Source organism: Cyprinus carpio, chromosome B14 (assembly GCF_018340385.1).
Source record: "Cyprinus carpio isolate SPL01 chromosome B14, ASM1834038v1, whole genome shotgun sequence".
Classification (NCBI taxonomy): Eukaryota; Metazoa; Chordata; class Actinopteri; order Cypriniformes; family Cyprinidae; genus Cyprinus; species Cyprinus carpio.
Genome location: NC_056610.1, coordinates 26,517,418 through 26,532,523, shown reverse-complemented (window position 1 = coordinate 26,532,523; position 15,106 = coordinate 26,517,418). Strand labels below are relative to the sequence as shown.

At 38.2% G+C, this 15,106-nt stretch overlaps 1 pseudogene; it reads right to left on the bottom strand.

Annotated features, from left to right (window-relative positions):
• Window positions 1–3,950: 3,950 nt before the first annotated feature.
• LOC122139706 lies at window positions 3,951–8,455 on the bottom strand (annotated as a pseudogene).
• Between the last annotated feature and the right edge of the window lie 6,651 nt (window positions 8,456–15,106).

Genomic DNA, 15,106 nt, shown 5'->3' with positions numbered 1-15,106 from the left:
AGGATCTGGAGATTTGTATAATGTCATGACACATTGCAGAATGGAGATCGAGATATGGAGCTAGAAGAAGCCGTCCGAGTCAATATTTGATATTGTGAGCTCATCAAACCTCGAGCGTTACCATGAGCGTCCCATTCTCCTCCAACCAGCCAGTCAGCGGAGGTCTTATGTTACATCTGTCCCCCACATCAACCAAGCACTAACCTGTACCTAGTTTCACAGTAGCTGATAATAGAGCAAAACCATAGCTGACAATACCGAGAGGACACCAGGCTAATCTAATGATGACTATTTTTACAGTCATTACGCTTTCGAACTTTGTGGTATGCCCGTCAGTACCATCACGAGCTTTGAATCACTGTCCATGGGATTGTAAAAAGGACCAGTCTTACTTTCATTCCACACATTTTACATGCAAAAGCGAAGTTCTCCTCTAGCAACCCAAAAGTATAAGTAAACAGGATATAACCTAGCTGAAGGGTAATCAGTGTCCATTTCTGCTATATGAAAGCACTGGGTTTCAAGTGATATGTAAAAAAGTTTCCAATGTACTCAATTGTTTGGCAGTCAGATGCCCACAAAGCATGAAGGCATTCACTTGATGCCATGGTCACGGAATGAAGCAAGCTGGTAAATTGAATATTCATGAGTGTGTTACAAAATGTGAAGAGTTATTGTAATCTACTTTTTTTAAATCAATGTTAAAAAATAATAACATATTATATCCACATTTATCAGTAATGAGAGAACTATAGAGCTAAATATTTAATACAACGGGTATCCATGGCCCACCTCAGACCCCCTCAAGTGATGAAGACTACTCAGATTCTTCACATCCTTCCTATACTAGTGAAGTACTAATGTCATATGCGCTTTCCTGGTACTGTTTATCTGTTAATGCTGTAATTTAGTGTGACCTGAATGAAGAAAGCAAATGTAGATGTCCAAACAAGCAGCTGTTTCTAAAGTCATGGGTGGCATTGTTGTGTTGCCCAGCATAGTTTGTGAACACTAGCGCATGTGTTTGCCATTGTTAATAATTCCTGACTGTGAAAATGCAACACTCTTATTTTGATATCTGAAAAGGAAGCATTCAGTCCATTTAAATACCCTCAGTACACATACTAACAGTATGTTTTGTGGTAGTTACCTGCTCTCTTTGTGCTGAAGTCTGTGTAATGTTTTTAAACATTGTAAAAATTCCCCTAGGAAGAGTCAGAATGTAATGCAGGTTTGGATGAACACATTCAAGGATGGTTAGCAAGGATAAAGTAAAAAATTAGTTATAGAAAAGGCTTGAAGACTATATATATTTTAAATATGGTTATTTGACAGTTGCTATTTGGTTAGATCTTTGAGCTGTTTGGAGCTACTGACAGAAAGAGGATGAATAAATTGCAATTAATTTATTAAACAGCTGATTATTTGTCTTTTTTACAGTTTTGTTTTATGAAATTTTTTTTTCTATTTTTAAAGGAATTAATGCTTTTATTCCACAAATGATGCATTAATGTCAAACATTTAGAAATGTCACAAAACATTTTAATAAGTTTAAATGAAACTTTTAAATTATTATTATCATTATTATTATTATTATTAAGTTATTTTAAATTGTTATAATATTTCAAAAATATTGTTTTACAGTATTTTTGGTCAAATAAATGCAGCCTCGGTGAGCATAATAGACTTTTTCCAAACACATTTAATTTTTTTATACATTTTTTTTATATTCATATATTCTTTATGACGGCTCTTATTTAACATCACTCTTCAAAAAATGTCAATGTCATTGGCTAGTACACTTAACAGTAATCTTAGCCTTTCATGTCGATTGGCTCAGATGTATTTCTGGACATTTCTGCTGCAACCTACACATATAAAAGGGTTTCTCAAAATAATAGAACCATATAGATTTCGACCACCATCATATAGGATTCTGTACGGTCAATGGCAGGCGTGATTTTCAGTTTGCGGTGTAGAGGATGCATTTGTACATAAGGCTGTGTCTCAAATTCTAGTGAGCAGCCTACCTAGAACAGCCACACGTTGAACCGCGTGTGTGAGCATTTGACTCGGTTGTTGCGCCCTACTCGTCCCAAAACGCTGTCTAGGTAGGAAGCACACTAGGGTTTGAGCACCGCATCTGTGATGGTGATTATGAAGAAAGGTAGAGACGCTGCGGCTGAACATCGGATTTCTTCCACGACTGAGGGTCTGATCTCTCTGTGAAGGTAAAGTGTGTTTTTTCTTTTATCTGATTGACTAATATTTAACCCGATAGATGTCGTTGAGAGCTTATATATCAAAATAAATCACTGATTCTGAGAAGGTTCATTTAAATCTGTTGATTTTCTGCATCGCTCGCTTTTTTAAATTTGCTTTTTGTTTGTGAAAAGTCAAACGTTAAAGTTGTGTTTTGTTTTCACAATTATCAGATATAATCAATATCGGATTTATCTAAAATACCTAAATGTTGTATTAGTATTGCTTTATTGCTGGAGTTTAACGGTGTATATACGTTATCCCGAGCCTGCACGCTAGCCCGTCTGTATTGTTTATCGACTGTCGATATTTGATATTCGTGTGAATTTTCGTATTGTTATCGATGTTTGTCATAGCAAACACACCAATAGGGGGACGCTACGCTATCGGCCTTGTCTTGTCGGCCCACGTCCTCCAGCTCTATTAATTCAGCATTACACGATATTATCTGTTATTTTCCTTTCAATATTGTCATTTATATATCTACATTGAGGTGTTGACACTGCCTGGGTGCACCGTGCTAATCTGGAAAACAGAAAAAATTCTAACGAGTGTTGACCAAAGGAAAAATAGACAGCATTATGAGGGCATCCTTACAATGATGTCCAAATGCTGCGCTGTCGCTAGATTTGAGAGACAGCCAGTGGTGTTTTATTATGTCCCATCAGTAGACATCATGCCACAGACTGATTTACCTCTGAGCTTTGAGCCTCTTTACAATGCTGCCTTGTAGACCCGAATCAAGCAGCATTGTACAGGGCTATGAAAGCACAGAGACACACTGTCCATATCAGCCCGGCGTGTTTGTGAAGGATTTCTGTCCCATATTAAAGTATATTTATGTGATTGATTTTGTATCGTTGCAATGCACTTGATTTACACTTCTTTAAATTATTAACGATTTGACGCTTGTTTAATCAACCCTGTTACTGAAACTGAAAAGCGATACATTATTCGTTTACAGTACATTAGGTCATCTTGTTTCAGTGTCCAAGCAAATTTGATTCCTGCAAAACGTTTGAATTATAAATATAATGTACGTAACAAAATGCCTAACTGGCTGGAAAAATAATTAAATAACTATATTTTTTATTTAAAAATAATATTTAATTATTTTTAATGTATATTATATATATAAAATGAACAACATAATATTAAGTATATATTATTGTTATTATTAAAATTCTAACTTGTTTGGGGTTTTGCCTTGTTTTTTTCTCCCTCCTCGGTAGGTCACTGTTTTGATGTTCACCAGATAAGTTGCGTTTATTGATATTTGGTCTCTCATGCTGGGATCATAGGGTTCAGAAAGATGATATGTCTCTCTGAACTACTAGTTTCCATAGTTATTTAATTGCTAGATTTATTTACAGTGTGGACAGAGCATGTCCAGTGTGCCTTTGTGATGCTGTCCAATTAGGTAATGTTTTGCCAGACATTCTGTTGGCAGATAACGACAAAAGCTTCATGCTGTAATAATTAATCATCATCAAATAGCAAATATCGTTAAAAGAGACTAACATCTGTAGACATGTAATTGAGATTTAAAAAAAAAAAAAAAAATGTATTATTCACAAATAGCATTCTGTCCAATTCTGCGTCTGCTGTTTTATACATGGCTTATGGGGGTGGAGGTTTTCCAGGGAAGGGGTCTGCAGGCACTTGAAGAGGACCTTAGGTGGGAAACAACTGGAGCAGGGCTGGAGACCATTCTCGTTGCACGCTGTGCACTTCAGGGGGTTTGCTTTTGAAAGGAGTCGGTGTGAAGCAGTTGCGAAACACAGACATTTTTGCTGCCATGGCACATAGGGCACGGGACAAAGGCAAATTCCCCCACACGTCTGGCACGTGTCGGAGTGCTGAACCCTCTACCATCAGACAGAGGAACAGAGACAAGAATTATTTACAGTTACAATACTGGCGATTTCTTATAAATGTATAAAATGTCAATCATACAAAAAAAGTATGAGATTGCATAAATTCCAATGGTTTGTGAAATGTACAATTGTTTTCAAACTTGCCCAAACATTATGTGGAAATCTGTTTGACATTCACTATGTTTGAGAAACGCACTGCTAGTAGCAAATGGTGCCTGCCAAATGAATTAATGTATAAACGTGTAAATAATATTACTCACTGATAAAAGCATAATGTCTATGTGTAAAAGACAGTATTACTAATAAATTTAAATAATAAACCTTTACATTGTAAAATGTTAGTCTGTTTCCTTTTACAGACGACTAAACTAGGATAATAAACCCAGATTTGATTTGACTTTACTTGAACAAACTGGAAAAAAAGGTAAAAATATATATATTTTTATGCAGACTTTTGGTTTATAGTTAAAACAAAGACGTACGTTCTTTATTGATATTTATAGTTCCATGAAGAAACTTTAACATCCGTGGAACCTTTTCAACGCACAAAAAGTTATTTTAGTGGAAAAGGGTTCTTATTATTAAAATGTTCTTCATACACTAAAGAAAAATTGGTTCTTCTTTGGCATTTCTGCTGCAAAAAGCCCCTTATGAACCTTTATTTGAATGTAAAATATCAATATTCACCTCTATTTTCGGTGAGGAGGAGATCCTGAAGCTCCCCTAGTTCATTCATTGCGAGTATTTTCTCTGCACCCTGAATGTGAGCAAACATACGCCAAAAATCATTATTAAGAGTTCAAGCATTAGCATAATGGCATGAATTTTGAAACAGCATGAGTCTGAACACTGACCCCTAGATAGTGTCCATCAATGAAGACTACAGGCAGTGAGGGAGGTTCACCCACTCGCTTACAGCGTGTCTCCACTTCCTTCCCATATTCACTGTCCAAAGCGATGTTCTTCTCTATGAACTTCACCCTGTGGTTCTGAAAGAGATCTTTCGGACCAGCTCTCCGCATCGCGTCATCAAATGTATTCCTGACCACTCGAAAACTGGTGGTGTAGATTACAATTCGCCCCAAACTCTAGAGTCAAGACTTTGGCTGAGAGAGACAAAGGAAACATAGATGAGAGGGGCTCTCTTTCACAGTTTGCAATCGAAGCATCATGACATTTCTCACTGCTTTTCAAGAGTAAGCAAATTACTTTGCAACATCAAAACCTTAGAAATGAGAACAAATCAGTTTAATATACTTCCATTTAAAAGGATGGTTTTTAACTGTAATGGGAAAAGCATAATAAAATGTATTTAATGCTTTCTTAGTCTGAACAAGGTTTGCAGCAAGCTTTTGCAGGTACATGGAGGCAGCAGGCAGCATCTATTGATTTGTGAAGATTGACCTTCAGCATCCTTTCTTAGAAGAACAGCTCACTCTGTAAAGGTGTTTTTCTTAGCAAATAGCAAAAATAGACTCAACCCGTCACACATTTTGAAGGAGAAGGATGGAGTTTCTAATGATCAGCTGTAGCATTTAGTTACTAGATTATGTTTTGGTTGCATGTGGAATTACAAGCAACTAATCTAAATGTTTCTAGTTAGAGGAAAATTGTACACAACGGCACAGCCTAGTGCAAATACTGTAGCATTGTAAGCCCAGGCATTAGCATGAGTCAGCTGTTAATTTAAAGTATGAAGTGCCATTAAATCTGCTGTAATGCAATTATTGTGGGCACGTATTGTCAGGACTAATGATTGTTCGCACCATCCTTATCTCGACATCAAATAGCAGCTCATAAAAGGTTTATATACTTGCTATATTGACTACTGAACAACATGCGAGACAAAGATGGTGATGCTTTTTCCGTGCTTAGGCGCAATACAGTGTTGTGGGAGCAGAAAAATACAGATGTCGTTGCATTTAGATAACAAAATATCAAACTAAAAGTGTCCTTCCAAAAAAATTAATAAAAAAGTAACGGTGACCTTTTTGGCAGCTACCCTGGCTGACAGATACTGGTGATTACATTGACAGAACTAGACTAACATTCTGGCAAAGATCTCTCAAAGTGATGAAACTTTATTCTTTCAGTAACGTTAATTACGTTAAAAATTGTGTACTCTGCGTCTTTTATAATGTTTCTCTAAATGTAAGCACAAAAAAAAATTATAATCATTCATGGAATGTTTTTCTGAAATGTTTCATTTGGATGTTTGTCTAATTAAGTTACTAGTTGTTTCAGAACATATACAAATCAGTAATATTCCCATAATCTTTACTTTATCTCTTGAAATTTAACCATTAACCAATAAAGGGATAGTTAACCAAAAAACCCCATCATTAACCACACCCCCAAATCCTTTTCCATACCAGAAATTTAAAGACCTTTAACATTTTCCAAACCCTAAGACCTTTGTCTCTTTGCAAAACAAATTAAAGTGCCCCTATTATGGATAATGAAATGTTCATATTTTGGTATTTTGGGAGTCCCTCAACAACAGGCGATGACATGCATGCAAGGTCAAAAACACTTTCATTGTCTTGTAATATGCATTTATTTTTCCCTACTTGCTCAACGACTCGCAAACGATTCGCTCAACGATTCATTTTTCTATAGCCATAATCTGTGGTGATTGGTCCGATTGCTCTTATTTTCATTTCATCCTGTCTGTAAAGCCTGATAAAGCAGTGTTTGTGAGCGCAGTGTGCTGCTTTGGACAGCTGTTGCTGGGGAAAACTGCTGTTTTAACGACCCAAGGCACCTAGTGGCAAAGAAGAATTGTGCATTTTTCATTCACGACCAACACGAAAATACACAAGTGACAAACTAGTGGCTAGACTTCTGCTAAGTTGAAGGTTTGTCATAAACATTTAACCCGGCCTCTGGATTTACTTTTAAAAACTACCCGTTTCAATGATCAACTTTCGTTCTTTTTTTTTTTTTGTTGAGAGAGACAGAACGTTAATCTAGGGTACGGCCACTTTCAGGACACACATTTCAAACTTTATCACAGCGGCCACTTTCAGAGGTTTTCGGATGTTCCATTAAGCGCTTAGGTGTTTTACACACTGCATGAAAGGGTATTTTCAAAATCCATAAATGGGCTTCTATATGCAGGGTCAGAAAGCTCTTGGGATTTCATCAAAAATATCTTAATTTGTTTAACGATGAACAAAGGTTCTTAAGGGTTTGGAATCACCCATAAGGGCGTAGCCAGTTAATTTGGGGGAACTAACCCTTTAAAACATGGAAAAACAAAATGACTTTTTAAATGTTCATGAGAACATCAGAAATATTTTCACTACTTAATGGTACCCATTCACAAAACATTTCTTGTTTGCTGGGAAGAAACTTTTGTTTTTCTGGAGTGGACACACAAAAGCCATCGAAATATAATTATTCTTTCTAATCGTTCAATCTCCTTGCCCCTTAGGATCAGCTTCCGTAGTTGTTATGAATAGACACGTCATGGTATTAAAGTATTAAATAATGACCTTATATGTATGTAGTATCTTATGGTCCATACTAATCCCCATTTTACCCTCTGTAAACATCGCCTATAGAATTACATGCTGATATCACGACAAAAGCTGTTCAGCAACGTATGTCATGGTTCAAACTACCAAAGCAGGGGTCCTGAGAATACATTAAGTCTGATTAGCGTAGGCCAAAACGTCGCTTAAAGAAATGCATACATTAATCTTTAAAGTCGACACCAGTGATCTTGGCACAGGGGGAAGACTTCACTGTTGGGTCTGGCCACGAGCCCGGAGAGAAGAGAACATGTTCTGTAACCAATAGCAGCCTGAGGGGAAGAGGCTCTGCCTAAGGACAACAAAAAACTCCGGCCAGCTGGTCATAGTAAAGAAAGTCTGATCATATTGAATATCAGTTTGCCATCAGAGCTAATGTGGCTCTGAGCGATCACACCTGTCGAAGATTTTAGAGGCAAAACCGACCCTTCAGAGACATCTACCAGGACCAATGTTTTTTATGAATAAGGTTATAAAGAGTAGTTGGCCAGGCACTAACTTTGGTGCTTGACTCCCTCAACCGTCCCATTTTATAGCTGCGGATATTCACTCGTTCTGGTTCATCTCACACACTATTGTCTCGTCCCTCGGGTCCTGCAAACATCAGTCAAGTCATCAGGCTCCCTTTCCACGGTGTCATCCAACTTACCGACCCCAACCAATCCACACCAGGGTGTCCGTGCTTCGCATCCACAGATGGTGGATGTGAGTGCTGGCCCGAGTCCGACCTCTGAGCTGTGCTGGTGCAGTCTGCAATCCGGGAATCCGACGGCCCTTCATCCTTAAATATCTCTTTCAAAACCCGCCCGCTGCTCCCTGAGGCCACCCGGAATCATCACCCGCTTCTGCGCTTCTTCCATCCTCGGGTGTCAACCAATCCCTCACTCCATTGTGTCGGTTATACATGTATCCACACAAAAAAAAGGTGATTTTAATCTTCGCCTTGTCATGTGGTGGACTGGGAAATACGTGTAGCCCTGTTTTTGCTCCATGAGGTTTCCCGCTGGAGCCCAGGCAAAAAGTACAGACCCGGAAAGAGGCTTGATCTGGGGGGGCCGAGTTACCATCTAGCTTCACCACGCAGGTTCCTGTACATGTTAATAATGCATGTGGCCTTGCATGGTTATGATGGAGGAAAACCCGACCATGAAAGAAACAGCAAATGATATTTCTGTTTTTAATAATTTAATCCTGCCCTTTTTTCTGTGAATAGCCTTGACTCATAGACAGAAAGTTTTAACCACTAAGTTCTTAGGACATTTTCTGTCCTGCATGGCACTTATCTCATTTATCCAAACAGTATGACAGTAAAACTGAATTTATGGGCTTCATTGTATAGACAGATCTATATACAACAACAAAGCTGCTACAGCGGGGTTAGTAAATAACGTCCCTATCAACAAGTCTGTGTTTCGTGGTATTGTAAGTTAGCTTGAGACCAGTATTTGTACATACGGGAGTGATTGTGGGTAGGAGGCACATGTTTTACTTTTGCCCGTGCAGAGTAGCTAGAAGTTCTGGTAAATCTTTATGATTGCTTTCAGTATAGATGGCGAGAGGACTGTTTTCTGCTTAATGAGGCTACTGTGGTATCTCAATGCGTGCTTAAGACTGTCTGTAATGCCATCCTTCAGTTTCAAGGGCAACTTCGAAGATTGTGCTAGGTTTTGCATGAAGTTCACGTAAGCTGCTGTTCTTGAGCATGCGGGGAAATTGATCTCTGATGCTTTCACTGGCTGGGTATTTTGCACCCTCGTGCCCTCCAGTGGGCTTCGCAGGTATAGCACTGCAGGCTAGGACAGTCTAGGGTTATTAGCCTAGTTGTGCACGGCCAGAGTGGACCGAGCCAAATTGCGTGCTGGCGAGCTCAATAGACCAATACTCACATCTTGCATCACAGTAGAGGAAACTGGGATACTTTACATTAACTGAAGACATGCCATTATTGTTCACTTTTTTTTTATGTCTGCACAGTCTGTATTAGAGAAAGGTCTTTTTTTTTTTTGATTAAGTGAAGCATTTTTACAGAAAACAAACATGACAGATATTTTTCCCTTTACAAAGTCTGTTGAAAAAAACCCAAATTAGTGTTAATGTTTGCGTGCGTTTTTCATGCATTGTGTTGCTATGAATTCGCATGAATATTGTTGTTGTATGGTGACAAATTCGAATAACAGTAACTATATTGTTACACTTCGCACAAACGTCTGGGGTTGTTCAGACTTTTTATAATTCTCCTTATTCTCAACACAAGTTAATGTATTTAGCAATACAGTAAAAGATTATATAAATATTCTTGCGATTTTTACAATAACTGTTGGTTTTCTATGTTTTATGTACTTTTATCATGTAATTTTTCCTTGGCTGGCAAAGCTGATGGTTTCAAACATAAGTACTCCAGTCTTCAGTGTCACCGATCCTCATAAATCATTCAGAAACCGTGCTAATCTGCGGATTCTAGATCGAACTGTATTGAAATTGAAAATGCGAACTAATAAAATAATCTGTTAAAAAAACAGGAATAAGTAAATTAAACTCTTACTGCCCCTCCTTGTTTTGAACAGTAGTGTTTGTATAAATGGACTAAAATTATAATTAGGAAGATGTAAGGCTACTTCAAGGACAAACACATCCACCCAAACGTCCCTCTTTCATCATGAATCAACGAACACACAGGCGAGAAAACTGCACTCAACTGTTCCCGGAATCTTAAGTGTCGGATTACGTTTTTTAAATGCCGTAATTCTTTTTGCAGCATCACTAGCAACAAAATGACAAAGTTTCATTACAAACTTGTGGCAAATAACAGGACTATACAAACCTCTGGCGATAGCCTCTTGGGGGGGGGGCCCCTCTCATTTATCATGCTGATGCTGTCTGTTCTTCTATCTACAGTCCACATCAGATGCTTTTTTTTGCATTTTTCAAAACAGTATCTTGATAAGAACCCAACGGTTTAACACAAAGACTCCAGTAGTGAGTCACTGCCTGCATTATGCATCCAGGGATGTTGCAGGAGCCATGATGATATTTAGGACGGATGTTTCACTTCGAAATCCAACAAACACCGTTCTCCCTGCACAAGCCCATATACCATGTAATTTTAATGTCCGGGGCTTTCTCAATTTCCCTCAAAAATCACCACAGGAAAAAAAAAAACCCCTATGGTTGAACCATGACCTGGAGAACTCATCTAAAGCAGCTCTGCCAGTGATAATTTAAATCCACCCTCATAAATGCTATAATGCATCTCTATTGTTTCCAGCACGGGGTTTTTTCAAAATCACCCCCGCTTTCTCTGTAAAATCATTGTGCAAGTTTTGTGTGCTCTGGCTTCTCATCATGTCCGGTTCCTTAATATGGCACGTTCAAAGCTGTGTGATATGTCAGTGTCACGTGATAAGAGCTCGAGCTCTGATGCGTGATTATTCGTTAATGTTGCCTTGGATCAACATCCTTGTTGGCATGAAAGCAACAATGTCAAAATGAACCATGCTATACTCAGTTATGGTGAGCATTACATGGGTTTGGAATAAATTATACTCTGATTAGACTGACATAATAACAAATACTATCTGACCAAATTCATCTATTTTTGTGGTAACGTGTCCTTGTTGTGCGTTGAAGGGCAACTTTATCTTAGATGATTGGAAAGAGAAAAACTGCTTTTATTTTTTATTGATTTTAAATGTTCAATAGGTTTGTGTGGTCGTATTGTGGGTTTATTTTGTGTGTGTGTGTGTATGTGTGCTGGTGTGTATTTGTCATTTACAATTGTTTGAGGGTTATGGAAAAGTTCAGCTTGGATTTTTAAACGTTTTTTAAGATTTCCTCTACTAATGATCTAATGTGTACTTAAATCAAGGAAATTCATCACTTTGCACGGATTTTTCGAAATAATGGAAAAGAATTGGCTGTTAAATCGTAATTAGGTGTACAAAAATCATACCGGAAAGTCAGGGTTTTATAATGATTCTCTCTGTTCTCAGCAGCACTGCTGTCACTACCATCACACCAAGCATTTTTAGAAAATAATAATCTCCAAGAAAGCAATATTTATGCATGATTTATAAATATTAAGTCAATGATCACCATGAGTCATGGAGATGATTGACCCAACCATCCCATCATATAAAGAACAATGAAGATTAATATAATTCCATGTTGTTTACACGTGACTTAAGGAATTAATTTGGCAGTAAATCCCATGATTAAATGGAGTATTCCAGGTGATTTATACATATGGTTCAACTAACAATATATAAATGAACTTCAGGGCTGGTAATAGTGAAATTCATAACCTGTGGCTTAGCACTATTATCATAACAGAAGGATTATGGAGAAGTTGTATGACTGATAAAGAAGTGGTAAGTATGGTTTAATATTACTTGTATAATTGGAAAAGTGTTCTCAGGGGCAAATCAAAAATGCAGAGGGTTTCACTGATACGTCCCTACTCCAGCAGGGGGCAGAGTCTGTTCTACTTTCTGAACAATGAATTGCAGCAATCTACTACTGTACTTTTTAAATCAGATCTCTGTTTCCTTAAGTGCACTAACTAAAATCAACATAAAAATCAATTAATTTATACCAACAAACTAATTTTTAAGTAAAAATAGCTCTAAGCCGAAGAGTGCCGGGTTACCACTTTTTTAAAGGTAATAGTGTCAGTTTAACGGACTCCAGGGATATGTTTTAGGCCCCAAGACTACAGCAATATTGGCCAGAGTTTATGAGCAATACCGTACTTTAATTAGACCTCCTCATTCCAATATCGGCCTAAGGCCCCCGGTCGGTGTTTTTTTTACCCAATTCCAGCATTCGAAAGGGCCTTTCTTTTGCTGATACAGCCTTTATTTTATCTAGACAGTTTCTGTGATTTTGGACCCATAAATGTCCCTCATATTGCTGGTCACGCAATATTTTCAGACAAACAGTTTATGAGCAAAATAAACACATCATAGCCTGTCGGTGCAGGATATTGTGTCTTTAGGATTGTTTCTGATGTTTCTTGATCCAGATCCCTCACTGTTAAGCCCAGAATAGGCCCTGCTTCCTATTTGGATAAATTAACGGTCCCACTGATACTGCAGATGGAGTGTTTTTTTTTTACCCATGTTATCGAAAAAGAGAGACAGGGAGTTTGGAACGTGTTTGAACAATAATATTTCACCCAGAATCCTCAGCTATTGTTAGCAGATCGATAATAGACTATATATATATAATATAGATATATATATATATTAGATATCTATATAATATACATATATATTATATAAAACAATACTCGTAGAGATCTAAAATAAATGACTAATGTGTCACATATGAACTAAACCAGGATCCCAACGGTCCGAGCTGTGTTCGCCTGCACAAAAAATTGGGCACTGACCAAACTTATGAATTCTGTTATTTTGGTGTACTCAAAAAGGCGAGCAAAAGGCATCACAAAAGGCACGTAATAATGTAATCAGAGTCGTCCCTTCCATTGACTCCTGCTCATTTAAAATTCCAAGACTTTTGAAAGCCTCAACAATAAATTTATGTTAGGTGAGTACATAAGTAGCGACCTATTGCAGTTTTTAGGTGTATATGGGTAATTAAAAAGATAATTATTTGAAATGGAGAATGTGCATTTATTTTATATATTGTCTGTATGACAATAGAACGATGTTACTGCCCATTTTACTTTAACCACACATGATGTCGTACTCATGATCATTGTCACGATGAGAGCTGGAACCAAGGGTCTGCTGACGGGTACATTTGTGCTGAATAAGAATGCCATATAAAAAAGGCACATCTATTTTTTATCTTCTGTGAATGAGAGCGCGTGCGTGTCTTGTGCGGTGTATCGAGAGGATGAGGTCATTATTTAGACTGATATGTGCTCAAAATAAAAAACGCTGGCGGGCAAGGTGCGCGCGCACGAATAATCAAAGACGGCAGTGCATCTTGTTCACGTTGCTTGCTAGGGCAACCTCAGGAGCATAGCCCGCATGTGCAGGCGGGTGGGATGCCGACTAGATTGAGAAAAAAAAAAAAAGCTTTGGGAAATAAGATCTGTGTTATGTTTTTTGTGTGCTTGCAATTTTTTCATAGATCTTATATTATTAGTACAATAACAAATGAAAGATATACAAAACTGGATGTGTGTGCCTTTATTCAGGCTTTTCCTGCAGTTTCATAATAAGAAGACGGAAAATATGCCAATATGTTGTATATGAAAGAATTAAATTGTACATTATATGTGTTCTGTTCGTTTTGTTTGATAATTTAATTTGATCCATTTGTACTACTGATATACACTCAATATAGCTAGCTCTATAGCAGCATGGCCTGAAGAAGAGGAATAACGCGTGAAACCAGGAGTCGGTAGATTCCCGTCCATCAACAGGTGGGCTTGTTGTAGGCGCAAACCACTCATCAGTGATAATGCAAAGGCCATAATTATTTATCACGTCCTGAACGTGGGTAAGATGATGAAGGACCTACATCGTGTCAGAGGTCGGCTGATTGACGTCAGGGGGGGCGCAATATCAAAAGTCCAAAATAGTGGGTCTGCCCTTGTCCTCCTGCAATCCCCTTCGAGAAACAACGATCAAGTAAACTGCAGCTGAGGGAATCTCCAGCGAGCCCCTTTAAACACTGAGACACGGCTATATTACGGAGAAACTATATTTTGTTTATTTAGTTTTTATTTTAGCATAAGTTTAAAATCATACTTTGTATATCTTAAGACCTGGTTTTATTTGGACTTCAACAGATGATGCTGTTTCTATAAGAAACTGATTGTTTTTTCAGAGTGTATGAATCAAGTCAGTCGTTATGCGCTAATTTTTTTGCGACGTAGACCTCCCCCTCTGCGCTGCCCTAGTGTTGGTAACGGTCCATTTGTGAAAGCGGGCGGAGCTCACTCGCATTCACTTCAAACCGCTTATCCGATTCTTGCGCGTTATGGTGGTACACTCATGCGTGTTCAGCTGTGAGCCTTCGCGCGCCTGATGCTGGAGCGTGTATTAGGGCGGAACGGTCATTGTTCATCAACCATAACATGAATTCTAATACTGAAATAAATGGTTACCGGTCACGGGAGTTGGGGACGCGAAGCTACTTTGGTGTGACGGCAACCGGCGCTTAAAATCCCTAACGGGGGAAAGAGAAAAACGCGACGGACGCTGAGTTTTTGCTGCGTTCATTTTGTCATTTTCTGGACACCGATGCCGCCCTTTCAGTTTTTTAGAACTATGTCGTAATCTCCGGACCCGAGCTGAAGGTAAGACACGTTCTAGTGCGTCTGATCTTTTGGCAGTTTGTACCTGTTGTTCTTTGAGTTTCGTGACATGTGCAACAATCTTTCTCGGGTCGTGCTCGACCAACTGTTGTGCGAGAGCACCTCTTAAAGCAGATTGCATTGAGGCATTCATTGCGTGA